The sequence below is a fragment of the Protomyctophum parallelum genome (genome assembly GCF_964188405.1).
Source record: "Protomyctophum parallelum genome assembly, chromosome: 3".
NCBI lineage: Eukaryota > Metazoa > Chordata > Actinopteri > Myctophiformes > Myctophidae > Protomyctophum > Protomyctophum parallelum.
Genome location: NC_139698.1, coordinates 32450380 through 32465779, shown reverse-complemented (window position 1 = coordinate 32465779; position 15400 = coordinate 32450380). Strand labels below are relative to the sequence as shown.

Here is a 15400-nt window from a genome sequence, read left to right as displayed (position 1 = left end):
AGGTCAGAGTGGTTAAGACATTTCCAAAGCAGACATGTGCTATTGTGTTTCAGATACTGTAGCACCATAATATGATAAAACATGTGAGCTTGATGCAAGACAGTAAATGTCAGACCAGTTTGACAGATTGAGAAGAAAAGACTCAGACAAGCTGCCTGACAGGAAGACAAAAAGAGGGAATATATGACACATGAATAAAACAGAAATTACATGATTGTCGTTGATGATTGTTTATAGCAATAGGCTATCATATGATGTCCCTATTTTAAATTAATAGACAATCCATTGCTGTTACCTAAATATCAGTCTGAGATCTGTATTAATTACCTTTTCCAACGTACAAATAATTAATTATTGCAATGGAATAAAAACAATACAGGAAGCTAGAGTGTATCATGTTCTCTTCCTGGTTGTCTCAGGAAGTCACATGGAATGCTTACTGTAACATGCGTTGCTCTGGTTTGGACCTTTTCTTGGCTCTGTGCCCCATGAGTGTAATTTGGATGAGTGCAGCTCGCTTGCCTTTGGGCTCATTAACAACAATATAAACAGTAATTACTGTGATCGGCTAATTAATTCATTTAAAAATGCTGCACGGTATAAAAGGCATGAGCAAATCATTTCTGGAGATAACAATTTTACGGAATCATTGTTGACATAATTAGCAATTTCATGAAATACAACTGAAATAATGAAAGAAATTTTCTTTTTTCCTCAATTTCATTTCATAATTATTTTATTATTCTAATTTTTCCTTTCTTTCTCTCTTTGATTTTTTTCCCGGCGAATTATCCTCCTCTGATCCAGTCTTTCGCTGAGCGCCCCTGATAAATCTAATTCTCCCTTCTAGACAAGTTATTTTGTTTTTAGCCTGTTTCTTTCCTCTCCTCTGATCGCTGAGCTTTAGTATAGAATTCCGTGTCTGCAGCCTGTGGCTTTTGCTGACGTAAAGAATGGTCAATTGGGCCCCAATTCCCCATTAATCCTATCTAGTTTATTGGTCAGTTAATTGTGATTAGCAATAAAAATTAAGATTCAGCGGAACCACAATGGATTTGTTGTGTATGGTGCCAGCCAGGCAATGTTCATAATGAATGATACCAGCTTTACATTATTTTCAACCCACCCATGTTGTACAGGGAGGTTTTATATAAAATGCATGTTTTAATTAGCAGAACTACAGCATATATGTTCCATAAAATAACCAGTTCTTTGGGGGTTGTTCTCAATTATGAAGGATGAGATGAACTCACTACAGCAGGGTTGAGCAGTTTTTATTTTTCCTCTACTGACTTCAATAAAGTGAGAGAAGGGCCACACAATATTAGACAACTGAAGTGAAAGTTGAAACACATGTTGAACAAGTATGTTAAACATGCATGGATTTGGTTGACAATAGGCTATTTGCCAGGCCAGGAGGCCTAGGTCCTTATTCGTGTGTCACTGGTGTACTTTGAGGTTACAATGTGAATTTTAATTACATAAAACAATCCACATGAATGCAGTATATCTTATATCATAATGTGACACTTCATAGGTCACACATAAATATGAAGGAAGGCAGACACAATTATATTACAAATATTATTGACCATTTGAGTACCTGCATCGGTGGAATGTATATGCATGCACTCAAATGGTAAATATGAATTACAAACAACTGGAATCACGTTAAATGCATTTGCTTCCAAATCCATGAACAATAATGCAATTACCGTAATTGTGTGTGTGTGTGTGTGTGTGTGTGCATGTGTTCCTTTGAATGTCTCAGGCCGGATTGACATGGTCCATGTTTTGTCACTACAGTATAGGCACTATATGAATTATATACTATATACCATTGTATCAAATTCTGTGAATGTTGTTAGCAAGTAGAAGATTTGTATTCTGTCTAGGATGCAAAGCATTGCAACATCAGATGAGGAGCTTAAGTTCAGGGCGACAATTTCTTTTTTTTTTTTTTTTTTTTTGCGGCTTACGCCTTTTATTGATTTTTGAAGGGACAGACAGTAGGCTGACAGGAAACGGGAGAGAGATGGGGGGATGACATGCAGTAAAGGCCGTGTCGGGTCCGGGAGTCGAACCCGCGGCACACTGCGACTGGATTACCAGTCCGGTGCCCAGACCGTTACGCTACGGCCTGGGCCTAGGGCGACAATTTCAATAGCATGCATGTGACAATGTGGTTTATGTCACAGGCTCAGTCCTCTGACCCTTCAAAACCCCAATTAGTATTCCTGCAGAATTTATTACTATGCCTGGCATCACTTCTTGTTGATTGCCTCTCCACTCATTAAAGTGAAAGTCAATTTATGGATAGAGCGCCTTCTTTCAATGGGAGGGGGAGAGAACAAATCCTTAGTGCTACACTGAAACATATATGATTTGATGCTTTTTGATTAATGCTGAAGAAATTGTATAACCAGTTATGGTCATTGGTTTCTACTTTGGATTGCATAATGAAATTTGATTGGAAAACCCATTGCACTGACACATCTAGGCATGGCAGCATGTAGAGCGTTGTTAAAGAACAGCGACGCTGTGTTCATGCCTATGTGTACACGCACGCACGCACGCACGCACGCACGCACGCACGCACACACACACACACACACACACACACGCACGCACGCACGCACGCACGCGCACACACACACACACACACACACACACACACACACACACACACACACACACACACACACACACACACACACACACAGTTCAACACTAATTCTAATAGTTTTTTCCTTCTTTATTTTCTTCTCTGACCTTTGGTACAACTAAATCAAATATGGACATATGTGTAGCCTAGCCCTGTATAGCTATATGGGTGGGTTAGTCTGAATTGAATAAAGAAAGGGCCACCCACAGCAAAAATGTACAGTATCCAGACTATGCTTTCACACAGCAAGGCTTGATGGATGAAAGTGTTTGTAAAATATACTTTCATGCTGAACAATTCAATTTTGTGATCTGTTATTAATGTGTTTTCTGTTCCTCTTGTATACCCCCTCATCTAATGTGTTTTATATTCTTCTTGTATACCCCCTCATCTAATGTGTTTCTATTCTTCTTGTATACCCCCTCATCTAATGTGTTTCTATTCTTCTTGTATACCCCCTCATCTAATGTGTTTTATATTCTTCTTGTATACCCCCTCATCTAATGTGTTTTATATTCCTCTTGTATACCCCCTCATCTAATGTGTTTTCTGTTCCTCTTGTATACCCCCTCATCTAATGTGTTTTCTGTTCCTCTTGTATACCCCCTCATCTAATGTGTTTTATATTCTTCTTGTATACCCCCTCATCTAATGTGTTTTCTGTTCTTCTTGTATACCCCCTCATCTAATGTGTTTCTATTCTTCTTGTATACCCCCTCATCTAATGTGTTTTATATTCTTCTTGTATACCCCCTCATCTAATGTGTTTTCTGTTCCTCTTGTATACCCCCTCATCTAATGTGTTTTCTGTTCTTCTTGTATACCCCCTCATCTAATGTGTTTTCTGTTCTTCTTGTATACCCCCTCATCTAATGTGTTTCTGTTCTTCTTGTATACCCCCTCATCTAATGTGTTTTCTGTTCTTCTTGTATACCCCCTCATCTAATGTGTTTTCTGTTCTTCTTGTATACCCCCTCATCTAATGTGAAATGCAGCTGCAGTGAGTAATAATTATGGGTCTGTACTCTGTATTATTTACAGCTCTTCATCATCACCTGGTGGCCACAATGAATTTATTTGTCCAAAGCATAGTGGTCACAGAGTGCCCATTTGAAGTGTTAAACACAGCTGTAACACTGCTGTAGTCCCTGTGTGCGTGTGCGTGTGCGTGTGTGTGTGTGTGTGTGTGTGTGTGTGTGTGCGTGCGTGCGTGCCAGTCCCCTGAATAGTGTTTATTTTAGGTTTGGTGCAGATTGCTCCAACGGTGCACTTGTGGCCCCTGGAGAGGCTGTTCTCATGGTAGAACCCCTGAACAGTGTTTGTACCAGGTTTAACTTTGGTGCACCTGTGGCCGGTGGTCTTTCACTTGGTGTGGCTATTCTCATGGGCTTGGCAGACCGTGGGCCTGAACACAAATTCATCTTATTTGTGAAAGTTATATACCGTATATATATATACACGGTATATACATACACACATACACACTGTATATCCCATTTAATTTAGCCGCCCAAACAAGCTTTGCCTCATGTTTTATTAATTGATTACAAAGCAATTAGAACAGGTGTAAATAAACAGTGTGTGAGAGCTAATATAGGACTAATGTAGGCCTACCAGAAGTACACTCTCTGACTACAGCAACAGAGACTTGATTTGGGGTATGTTTAAGAGTGTTTTTTGTGCAAAACTAATGCTTGGAATGGATTCAGAACCATGAAAACCCCCTAGTTTGACATATCACACACACATATTGGTTGTTGATGGTACCCCAACTTTCAACAGCTGTCAAAAATTCCCCTAGGGTGGTTGAATAGAAACCAATGTGGGATAATGTTAGTAGACACCTTTACAAACACATTGGTGAAGAAAATTCTTGGTAAGAAATGTATTCCCAGAGTTGATATTATTCTGATAATATTCCCTCGCTAGATATTAATTTATCGCCGGGTTGGCAACTTGGCAACTGTTGTTTAATTGCATGTAAATGTAATGTTTAAACTACAAACCATAAATTGTCTGTTGTCTCCCTCTCCCGATGGAGAGAGGTACATAATTGTAACGATGTCCGAACCATTGAGCTCCGTCTGGTCATACCATAGATTAGATATTAAATAATATGGTCCGGTCCGAACTACAATAAAGATACGGTACGCTGTCCGCTTTAAATAACTTTATTTATCGGTGTCTATCTGACTATTAATCTCTCAAAACGGATGATCTCTCTAATTTTTTATTCATTAAAATAAATCCACCCACTGGCACCTAGACATGTGTTTCTACTATATAGCCACTAGGTGTCATCAGACTCCTTTGATAGTGATAGGCTACTACATGACTGGTTTCTCCCTTCCTTCCTTCCTTGGCGGTGTTGCTCCGCTTTCACTCTGTTCTCTGGAGACTTTGCAAAAGTATCCCAGAGACCCAGACACAAGATACGAACTGGCTGAGAAAACAAATAAAGATTGTGTTTGTTTAGTAATAATAGTCGATAGCAGGCCTTCCTGCCAACAGTATTCAATGCTCCTCCCTCTGGAATGAAAATAGTCATTTTTCTTCGCAACGTGAACTGCGGTGCATAAAGGACCTGTCTGGAAACAAACAGATTTATTGATGAAGAACTTACCTGTGACAAATTGATGAAGATCCCTCTCGGCGATATTCATTAGGTCTACTTGGTTTCGTGAGTTCATTTCTTTGTTAAATGATTTGGAATAATGGATTGTTTCCTCCATAGGAAGTCAACAAACTTGTGCTGCACAGTGCACATGCAGCCTATATAATTCTGAGATTAATTTAATTCAACTAATAAAAATGTGAAATCAAAGCTCCTATGCCAATAGAGTAACGTTACATAATAATTGTAAAGCATTTATTATAACGCGCCATGGCATTGGCAATTGATCGGTTACAATTTTGCCATGGCGCATCCAAAACGGTAACATAGCTTTGCTATGCTAATGTAACTTCAAATGTACTGTAATGAAATGTAATCTACAGGCAGTATAGTTAGACACAATTACTGGTAAGGACTATAGTGTATATTTCCTCCTTACTTAAATGACTCGAGTCCTGCTTTTAAATTAATGTTCTTTTTTAGGCTATATGTACACAATATAGACTAGCTTTACATTGCTGCTAGTTGTTTTAAACTATAGCACGATAAGGAACTAACTTTTCACTTGTGTAATAAATCAGCAAACAGGTAAGACATTGCAGGCTTGAGGCTTCCTTGCCAGCTTACTGTGTCGTGGAGGCAGGTTGCAGGTTGGACATGCCATGGACTCATGCTTAGATTTCGATTGCAACCCCCCCCCCCCCCCCCCCCCCCCCCCTTCTCTCTATCTCTCTCTCTCTCTCTCTCTCTCTCTCTCTCTCTCTCTATTGGCACATGCATGAGGAATTAGGAAACATACCTTTACATTGGCAAAGCAAGAGTGGAACAAAACAATTACAACAAAACAAATTGTGACTCTCTCCCCCTAAGGCCTAGCCCCTTTCGGGACCCTACATAAAGCTTTTCTGAAATTTTGATGAGTTTTATGTTGGGTCCCTGGTCATAACTATACCGTAATTTCCGGACTATAAGCCGCGGCCTTTTACCCATGATTTGAACCCTGCGGCTTATACAACGGTGCGGCTAATCTATGGATTTTTACAGCTAACGCAGAGCCATCTCAGGCTCTGAGCTAACGTAGCTGCGGCTTATAGTCCGGTGCGGCTTATAGTCCGGTGTGGCTTGTATATGGGATTTTCCCTAAATTTGGCTGGTGCGGCTTATATTCAGGTGCGGCTTATAGTCCGGAAATTACGGTATTTTCGTATGGGAATTCCAGAACGCGGAAGTAAAAATGCTCTCTAAGATTGAATCTGCGCCGTGTGACGGTCTTTTTTTGCTTGAGTTATTCTGAATTCGGGAACTTTAAGTACCTATACATCCCGCTGTGAATATCTCCTGTGGCGCGGAAGCCGTTAAGTATTTTTAATCTTTGTTTGACCGATTTGGTCGCTTTATTTCTTCTTGTTTGTTTACCGTTTATTGTACCGCCTCCCGGTGTGCGGTTGGCTTGTGCGGCTACGTCCCTGCCTCTGATCTGCTCTGTCATAGCTATAGCGCCACTAGCTAGCCAGATAGGCGGTACAATGAGGTGTCAATAAACAAGGAAGGAAGAGAAGAATCAAAGCGACCAAATCGGTCAAACAAAGATTAAAAATACTTAACGGCTTCCGCGCCACAGGAGATATTCGCAGCAGCATGTATGGGTACTTATACTTTACATATTCAGAAAGCCTCACACGGAAAAATGTCGTCACAGAGCGCGGATAGGCGCTAAACATGTTGTTTATGTTTAAGAATGGCTGCGTACCAGGTGGCATGGTAGTGGTGCAACAGGACCCCATGGACTGGGTCGAACAAAATGTCAGAAACTTCAGTACCATTGGGTTCTGCTTGGAGGGCTACCTAAGGCCCATGATGTGTCACAGTCATATTATCTTTAGTTAGTATTGCTTGACTTCTGTTATATGGTGCACGACCTCCTCAACTAATATTTGTGTATTTCAATAGACTGGGGCATATAAAATGGTCCAGACAAAGCTGTCAGTGTACTAGTATACTTTGATCTAAGGTTGTTGTGCCAAGTTTGTTAGTGTTATTTATACCAATAGTGTTTTCTAGCTCCAATCAGAACCTCTCCCTCCTGTCAGTCCTATATAGCTCCAAGATAATGGATTGCATTTTTATAGCGCTTTTCTATGCAATACTGTGCCTACTCAAAGCGCTTTACAATGGTCCATTCATTCATACATTGGGAGGTGAAGTGGCGAACAGTCAATGCCAGCGTCCTCACTTCCCACATTCACCCACCAATGGTGGAAACCACTGGAGGCAACGTAGGGTTCAGTGTGTTGCCCAAGGACACTTTGACATGTAGAGAGGAGGCGCCGGAATGCGAACCGCCGACCCAGGGCTCATTGGACGAGCTGATCTACCTCCTGAGCCACAGCCGCCCCGACAGTGATGAGGTTCCACAGCCTATGGTGCCGGCAGATGACAACACAGGCGAATATTGACCAATAGTGTTGATTCTTATCTTTTTTTCTGCATATCGTATCCTGCTCTCGGATGTTTTAAAAAATTGCGGTCAAGAACAACGGGTTGAAACAAGCATTTAAATTGCTTATTTAGTCAGCCTGTCACCATGTTTTGCCAATGCTACCTTATCGGGAGTAGTACTGTGCATGCGGACGGGGGTTGACTGGCCACAGGCTGACCAAATGGCATTTAATGTTTGGGTTGGCACCGTTTGTTTTACATCACCATTACATCACCTAATCAACATAAGTTAGTCTTTAATATATTAGCGCCCCTCACTTCACACGGGTGTGATCTTTTTAAATACGATGTGTGGGAATTGCAAGAATCAACAATATTGGCCAATATACACCGGTGTCGTCATCTGCCGGCTTGGCAACCTCATCTCAGATATAGCGAAGGCAGAGGTTCTAAATGGGGCTACTACTTTTCAAACTTGTATTAGCATTAGAAATGTGCAGTGTGTACTGTGTGCTTGAGATCGTACTAAGAAAGTATAAAAGTAAGATTTCCCCCCATGTTCTTATTTTATTACACTGCAGTGACAGATGAGGCAACAACCGGTGGCAGGTAACACACCACAATCATCAACATCATCACTGTCAGCTGTTGGTCTGCATCAACAGGCTGGGCAGGTAGGTGTTAAACATTACTGTGGTAATTGGATGGTACTGGTTTAGGTGCATTTAAACATAACATAATAGATTAAACTCAAATGTTGTTATAAGGGTGGTGTAATCTGCTTGTCGTGTTTTTTCAACAGACAAATCATTCATTAGAACTAGAAGTCCTGCTGCTCTAGTGCAAGATAGATGCAAGTTTGCAGACCATTGACCCTTGATTATCTGTCTCTATTTTTGTCTCTATAGTTGTTTTGAAGTTGGAAAATGAATTCCTCGCTTCAGTTTTTTATACATTCTTACTGCCAAATATCTCAACAACTTCATACAAATTAAATAAATCAAGACTTAAACTGTAATATTACCGTTTCTATTTAATCTCCTGGGGAAAACAGAGTCGGCAGAGACGAGAGCAGTCAGTCAGCCTCTGGCCAACACTAACAGTGTACAGCTTGTGATAAGAGCCAGGTCATTTAGTAGCACAAACGGGTCAATGCTACATCTGGCCTGACGAGTGAACTCTTAGCATGATAGAACTCACACGTTACGGCGTGACCTCAGACTTCTGCCAGGTCAGTAGACCAGTGATTCTGAGGCACTCAGACAGGACATGGGAGACTTTAGTCACACATACTGTACACTGTTGTAAACACAGCAGAGGCCTTTTTATGAATGAATCTGACTCTTAAGGTTCTATTCACATCATGGTGAGGCCACCTGTGGATGAGGGCAGACACTCTCCAAACCACTCACTTGGCCTGCAGGTGTCCCCACATTCCACCAGGTGAAGGAACAACCCTAGAAAGAGAAGGGTGGTCTTGGTGTAAATCTATGTAGCATTCCTTAAATAATTCATACCACTCAATTTAGGAGTGATGCTTAGGCTGACTAGTAAGTTCCTTCTTGATTGTGAAGCGTATTATTGTGCTATTTGCAATTTTGTAGTCAGCATTTAGCTTACAGTTGCCTAGTAACTAGTCTCGTGTAGCCAGACAAGTATCCCACAATCTCTGAATGATAGAGTCTGGAACTACACCTCCTGAAATCCGAATCATCTCTTTGTCATTTCCATTCACAAAGATATATTTTTTAAATATCTTTAGATTGTATTTTTTGAGGGGTGCTACATCCAGATTTTAGTGTATGTTCACAAACTTTGTCCTACACAAACATTAAATTCCCATTGACAATGAATGGATATTTTAACATCATAGTGTCTGAGCAAATAGGCAAAGTGTCTATTTTACGTCATGATGATGTACGATGACAAGAGCGCCCCTCACTTCACACGGGTGTGATTTATTAACCCATTCTGAACGGGCACCCATTTTGGTGTCAGCATCATGTTATGCTTTAGCTATTTAAAAATAGCAGATCTACAAGCTCATATCGCGCCACCGAGTGGCGCGATACGAGCTTGTAGGTCTGCTATTTTTGAAAAATCAAAGAACGACTGACAATTTTAAAATCTGATCTCAGGTCAGAATGGGTTCATCAGACCCAGTGTTTGTCCGGCGGAAACCTCGTATGAATCTGATCTCAGGTCAGAATGGGTTAAAATACATTTGCAATACTGTAAAGATGAAACGGTGGGGCGGAGGCTTCACATCCGCTTTTCCTTTTAATCATCAAAAGAGCTTCCGTGTTCCAGACTGTATGACCAGAAGCATTTGAAGATTGTGGGAGGAACAGTCTGGGTTGGTTTTGTTCGATTTATTTTGGGAATAAACAGGATTCTACTGTATTATATTATATAATATTATATATTATATTCTAGGGTTCACATTTCTCACACGTGATTCCCTGGCCTTCAATTTGAAACTATAACATTTATGTAATCCCATCTACATTTCTGCAGGCCCCTTTTTGATCTGCCAGAGTTGTAGTTAATAGTTACTAATTTTATACCGGTACTATATACAGCATTGGATTGCGTGAAATGGTCCATACTTGACACATACTTGTCAAGCTAGCCTCCTTAAAAAGTCTTGTTAGCATTGCTGCCATACTTCGTTAAAACCAAGGGCAATGCTATCTTCAGGGATCAGCTAGTTGTTTGAATTAGGAATGCCAACAAGCCATTTTAGGGAAACAGAAGGATAAATGTGAGAACTTGTTTCCACAATGTGGCAAGTGCCTGGAAGAGGAAAATATTTAACTGAAAAAAGAAGAAAAGAATGTAAACTCTTCAATAATCTCCTTTTTTTAAAATATATATTTCAGTAAGCTCACACTATGTTCACTCATCACAAGAAGGTGTTTGAGAGGCAGACATTAAACATAATCATAAGCTGTTGGAAACATGGTTCCCACAATGTAACGGTGACAGTTTGAACCAGGAGGCCTAAAGGCTCATACATAGTCTGGATTTTCGGTGGTTAGGTGACCACCGAACTACAACATGACGTCACGAGCCGCGGTGAAGAGCAAACCACCGCCACCGCTCCAGCCCTTCTCTCTGTTTTTACTCACCACCGCTCAACGTTATTTCAGCTCCGGTGGTCAGCTCACCACCGGAGCGGTGGTCACCTCACCACCGAAAATCCAGACTATGAATAGGCCTTAATGCATTCCAATGGCAGCTCCCAATGGATGGCTCTTTGTTATTGATTGGCAGTTTGGATTATTTTTCAACACGACGACAAAGGATCACACCATTTTAAGGCGGATTTTCATGAAACGGAATGATGACGTCGGTGGGGTGGTTCTTCAAAGATTAGTGAAAAACTAGACGGTCAAATGGGGATTGCAATGTTTTTATCCCACAGACAAACTACTGTATGTGTCCGCATGGCAAAAGAGTTTTGACGTATTACAGTACCAATTGGGGGGTGATCAGGTGTGATCAATTGGCTAATAATAAAGGGCGAGATCGTGCAACATTGTGATGTCAGAACATCATTGTGATGTCAGAACAGGCCAGCTCCATATATGGAGATCTAGGGGTGATCAGTGCCCGTTGGGGGGGTGATCAGGTGTGATCAGTTGGCTAATAAAGGGCGAGGTCATGCATCATTGTGATGTCAGAACATCATTGTGATGTCAGAACAGGCCAGCTCCATATATGGAGATGATGAGATCTAGGGGTGATCTGGATTTGGGCCCTGTCCGGAGCCTGGGCAGAGGCTTTTGTGCTGGTTCTGGACAACCGCTATCCAACGGACTCATTCCCTGTGGTGGTGTGGAACGCATGTGCCAAATTTGAAGTCGGTGGGGCGAACGGTTTCCGAGCTACGTGGATTACAGATATAATACAGAGACTTGGTACATTTATAGATCGACATTGTGTTCATTTTTGGCCTTTTATTTTGATGATTCCAAGAAAGCCTAACCCCACTTGAACACACCTGCAGACAGTTTTGCATAATTCTGGAGCCAGGTGATGTTCATAAGCCATCATAGACCATCTGCAACCGAAACACAAGCAAGGCATTCATTCTACATGTGACCATGTGACCTTGTTATGCCACATGTCTCTTGAGTTGACCTGAGTTTGACCTGAGTCTCGTGTTGACAAGAGTCACATCACAATGTCCCTGCAGGAAGACAAAGGTTGTCATGGTAAATATTAATGTACTGCATGTGTGTTGTCCTTTATTAGTGTGGTTAGGCAAACAGATTGGTCTTTCTGTTCTCTCCCCTTTTTGGACGATGATTTCTACCTATAATTGCCCTCATATGATTGGACAATATTCCTACAGAACCTAGTTTCTAGTTTCTATTATTTCCTCAATTATATCCTTCAGCCAAGCACTTAAATTTGAAGTGTTCAGGCTTATAATGGAGCTGCTAATGTTTCCTTGCATATCTGATAAGCTGTCTGTCTGTCTGTGGTGCTGTGGTCTGTCTGAGTGGGGTGCTAATTTGATGGAATGAGACAAACTCATTTCTATGATCAGATCTGAGAATTCCACGGTCGGACACACACACATGCAGTCATGCACACATAGCACAGAATAGAAAGCAGCCATCCATGGATCACACATCAGATCAGCAAAGAGGTGAGGGGCTACCCAGTAGTCCAAGGATGACACAACTGTGATACATGGCCTTGTTATTGGACAGAGACTTTTTTTTCTCTCGTGAGTCATGGGAGCTCTGCACAGCCATGTCCAAACAGTCAGGTTAGTAATATGTCACTGTGGGGCCAAGAACATGTCTGGCATCCAGTCTGTTAAATTACTTCATACTGCTTTACCTTTAGTGTGTATATTAAGGAGGTCGTTTGTAGTTCAGAGGGCTACACAGGAGGGCTTTCATACAAAAAGCACACCCACAAGGGCGTAATTAAGGTTAGACATTAATTATGGTGAAGTGAATGGGTTTAATAAGTTCAATTAAGGTTAGCACCGTTAGTATGGTGAAGTTCAGGCATGGGTTTGGTTAGCTCTGGTTCATAGCTCTAATTGCATTTAGAGCTATGTTACTGATGACTTCCGGGGCTCGCATAAATGCAGACCAGCCTCTCGTCTTTAGCGTAAATAAAAATAAAGTTTTTGCTACTCACCAATACAAAGACGGGTTGTGTCATTAGAAAGCCTACTTTCCTTAGTGGAAGCACTCTGAGCCCCCCACCACACATATAAAAGCTACTTTTTGGGCAGAAAGGGATTTTCTTTTCACTGGAGGAAAAATATTCTCTATGAAGGTTTTCTCTTAGTACAGCGGCTAACAGCCATATTGTGAGAGAACCTTTCACTTGGTGATACAAGCGTGAAATTTGGCATGAACATGCCTCTGGGTCACCTCTTTAACTTTTTTAACCGAGCCAGCGAAAAATCCAATATGGCGGTAATTTTTCAAGATGGCCGCCAAATAAAAAAGGCCTTTTGTGGCGGTTCTGGACAACCATGGGTGAGGCCGACTCGAGACCGGGCACTGCACTCCCTGTGGGTGTGTGGAACGTGTGTGTCGAATTTGAAGCCGGTGGGGCGAACGTTTCTCGGGTTACGTGGATTACAGATGTACACACGCACACAAAATTCGCGCAATATAGCAGATCATTGGAACGGTTGTTGAAATTTGGCATGAACATGCCTCTGGGTCACCTCTTTAACCTTTTTAACCGAGCCATCCAAGAATCCAATATGGCGGTGCTATTTCAAGATGGCCGCCACATCTAAATGTTAAACTATGTCTACATTTCTTACAAATTTTAGGAAAAATGTCACCATTATAGATAGATAGATAGATAGATAGATTTATTTAATTTAAAAAAATATATATATATCTTGAAAAATGACCGCCATATTGGATTTTTCGTTGGCTCGGTTAAAAAAGTTAAAGAGGTGACCCAGAGGCATGTTCATGCCAAATTTCACGCTTGTATCACCAAGTGAAAGATCGTTCCTATTATCTGCTGTACTATCTTGGCAATATCGGTAGAAGGCGCAGTGGAGTAACTGAAAGTTTATTTTTCCAGATGGAAAACAAAAAGTACCTTTTTATACGTGTGGTGGGGGGCTCAGAGTGCTTCCACTAAGGAAAGTAGGCTTTCTAATGACACAACCCGCCTTTGTATTGGTGAATAGCAAAAACATTCTTTTTATTTACGCTAAAGACAAGAGGCTGGTCAGCTATGGACAAGAGCTAGGGTTTGGTGTGGTTTAGGTTAGGGTAAGGATGGAGAGGTCATTCACCATGGGAGTGGCCAATCGTAACATGGTGTGGGTAGGCTTTTGAAGGAAAGCGAGTGGATTTTCACTATTTATCATACAATGATGGATTTAGGGCTGAAGTGGTTAAAAATGATTCCTGTGTAATGAACTGAGACAGCTAGATGAAAGAATAGATAGACATCTCTGTTCAGTAAGATGCTAGAAAACTCTCTTTACCTTTAAATATCTAGGCTCCCTACTAGCTGTAGTGTACAGTACATCTCTACGATCTGTATGAATGAACAGAAATCTTAACATCATGCTGAAACAATGACAGCTGAAAATCTTTACCAAATACATACATGTAATGTGTATCCTGGTACCATTCTGTTTCTATAAATTGAAACCCTGTTGCTAGCCAGTGGGCATGAAACAACCTGCCCCTATAAACTCACATTGAATTTGTTGCCCCATGACCAGTAAAGGGCACCGCTGTGATAAAGTAAATAGAAGCAGCAGTTGTTTTCACTGACTGCTGTTGCTAATATCTGATGTGTGAGTAATCTTCTACAACAGCTGCTAAGCATCACTATGTGACCTATTTGGTTGCCACCCCAGCAAACTGTACCACATGCTATTGCATACAGACAGACAGACATACACACAGATACATCGGTGTGATCACGCATACAGTATAGATATTCAGGTTCATGCTGCACAAACTGAGACATACTAGGCCAGTGGTTCTCAAGCCTATAGCCACTACCATATTCCCAACAATCCTCAAGGACCACCCCACCTTAAAAAATATTGTTGTGGTCTTGTGGAATGTGGGGTCCACAACAATATTTTTTGTAGATGAGAACAGGCAGGCATAACAACGTAATTTCTATTACTCTTTTTGGATTTTCATGTGTACGGCCAACACTCCAAAAGAAACATAGACAATAATACCCCAAAGCCTTGACCAGACTATTATGAGTATGGACACTAATAATCTGAGTTCCCAGAAGCTCCCGCATAAAATAAACTGGAGGGGCGAGAACAGAGCACTAATAGTGACATTGGTGGCCCTGGAGAGCTGAGAGGGTTAAGCCTCACTGACAAGCGTTGGCTTCACACCCTGGCTAAGTGTTACTGGACAAAAGTCCTTGGGGTTTGCCCTAATTTAGCACAGGGCTTTCCCAGTATGTGAGAATGTAGCTGGAGGAAAGTCTCTCTCTAATATTATATATGTATATATATATATATTAGGGCTGACCTCGATTAGTCGAATAGTCGACTAATCGATCGGAACGGGTCTCACCTCTTAGTCGACTGAGCAATTTTTTTTTTCTTTTTTTTTTGCCCCAAAACATTGTATATAAAAATACAATATTTACAAAAATATACAAAAATATTGTATTATTCCACTAGGTCTGTGGGG

At 41.1% G+C, this 15400-nt stretch overlaps 1 protein-coding gene across 2 annotated transcripts in view; it reads left to right on the top strand.

Annotated features, from left to right (window-relative positions):
- The first annotated feature begins 5062 nt into the window (after positions 1-5062).
- ncalda (neurocalcin delta a) overlaps positions 5063-15400 on the top strand; it is a 78186-nt gene continuing 67848 nt past the window's right edge. The window contains exons 1-2 of one of the 2 annotated variants that reach the window (XM_083761624.1): positions 5063-5345; positions 8300-8392. The gene's annotated coding sequence lies outside the window, so the exon portion shown is untranslated. Of the gene's footprint in view, positions 5350-8299; positions 8393-15400 lie in introns of both variants that reach the window. The other variant, XM_083761625.1, reaches the window with a different exon arrangement.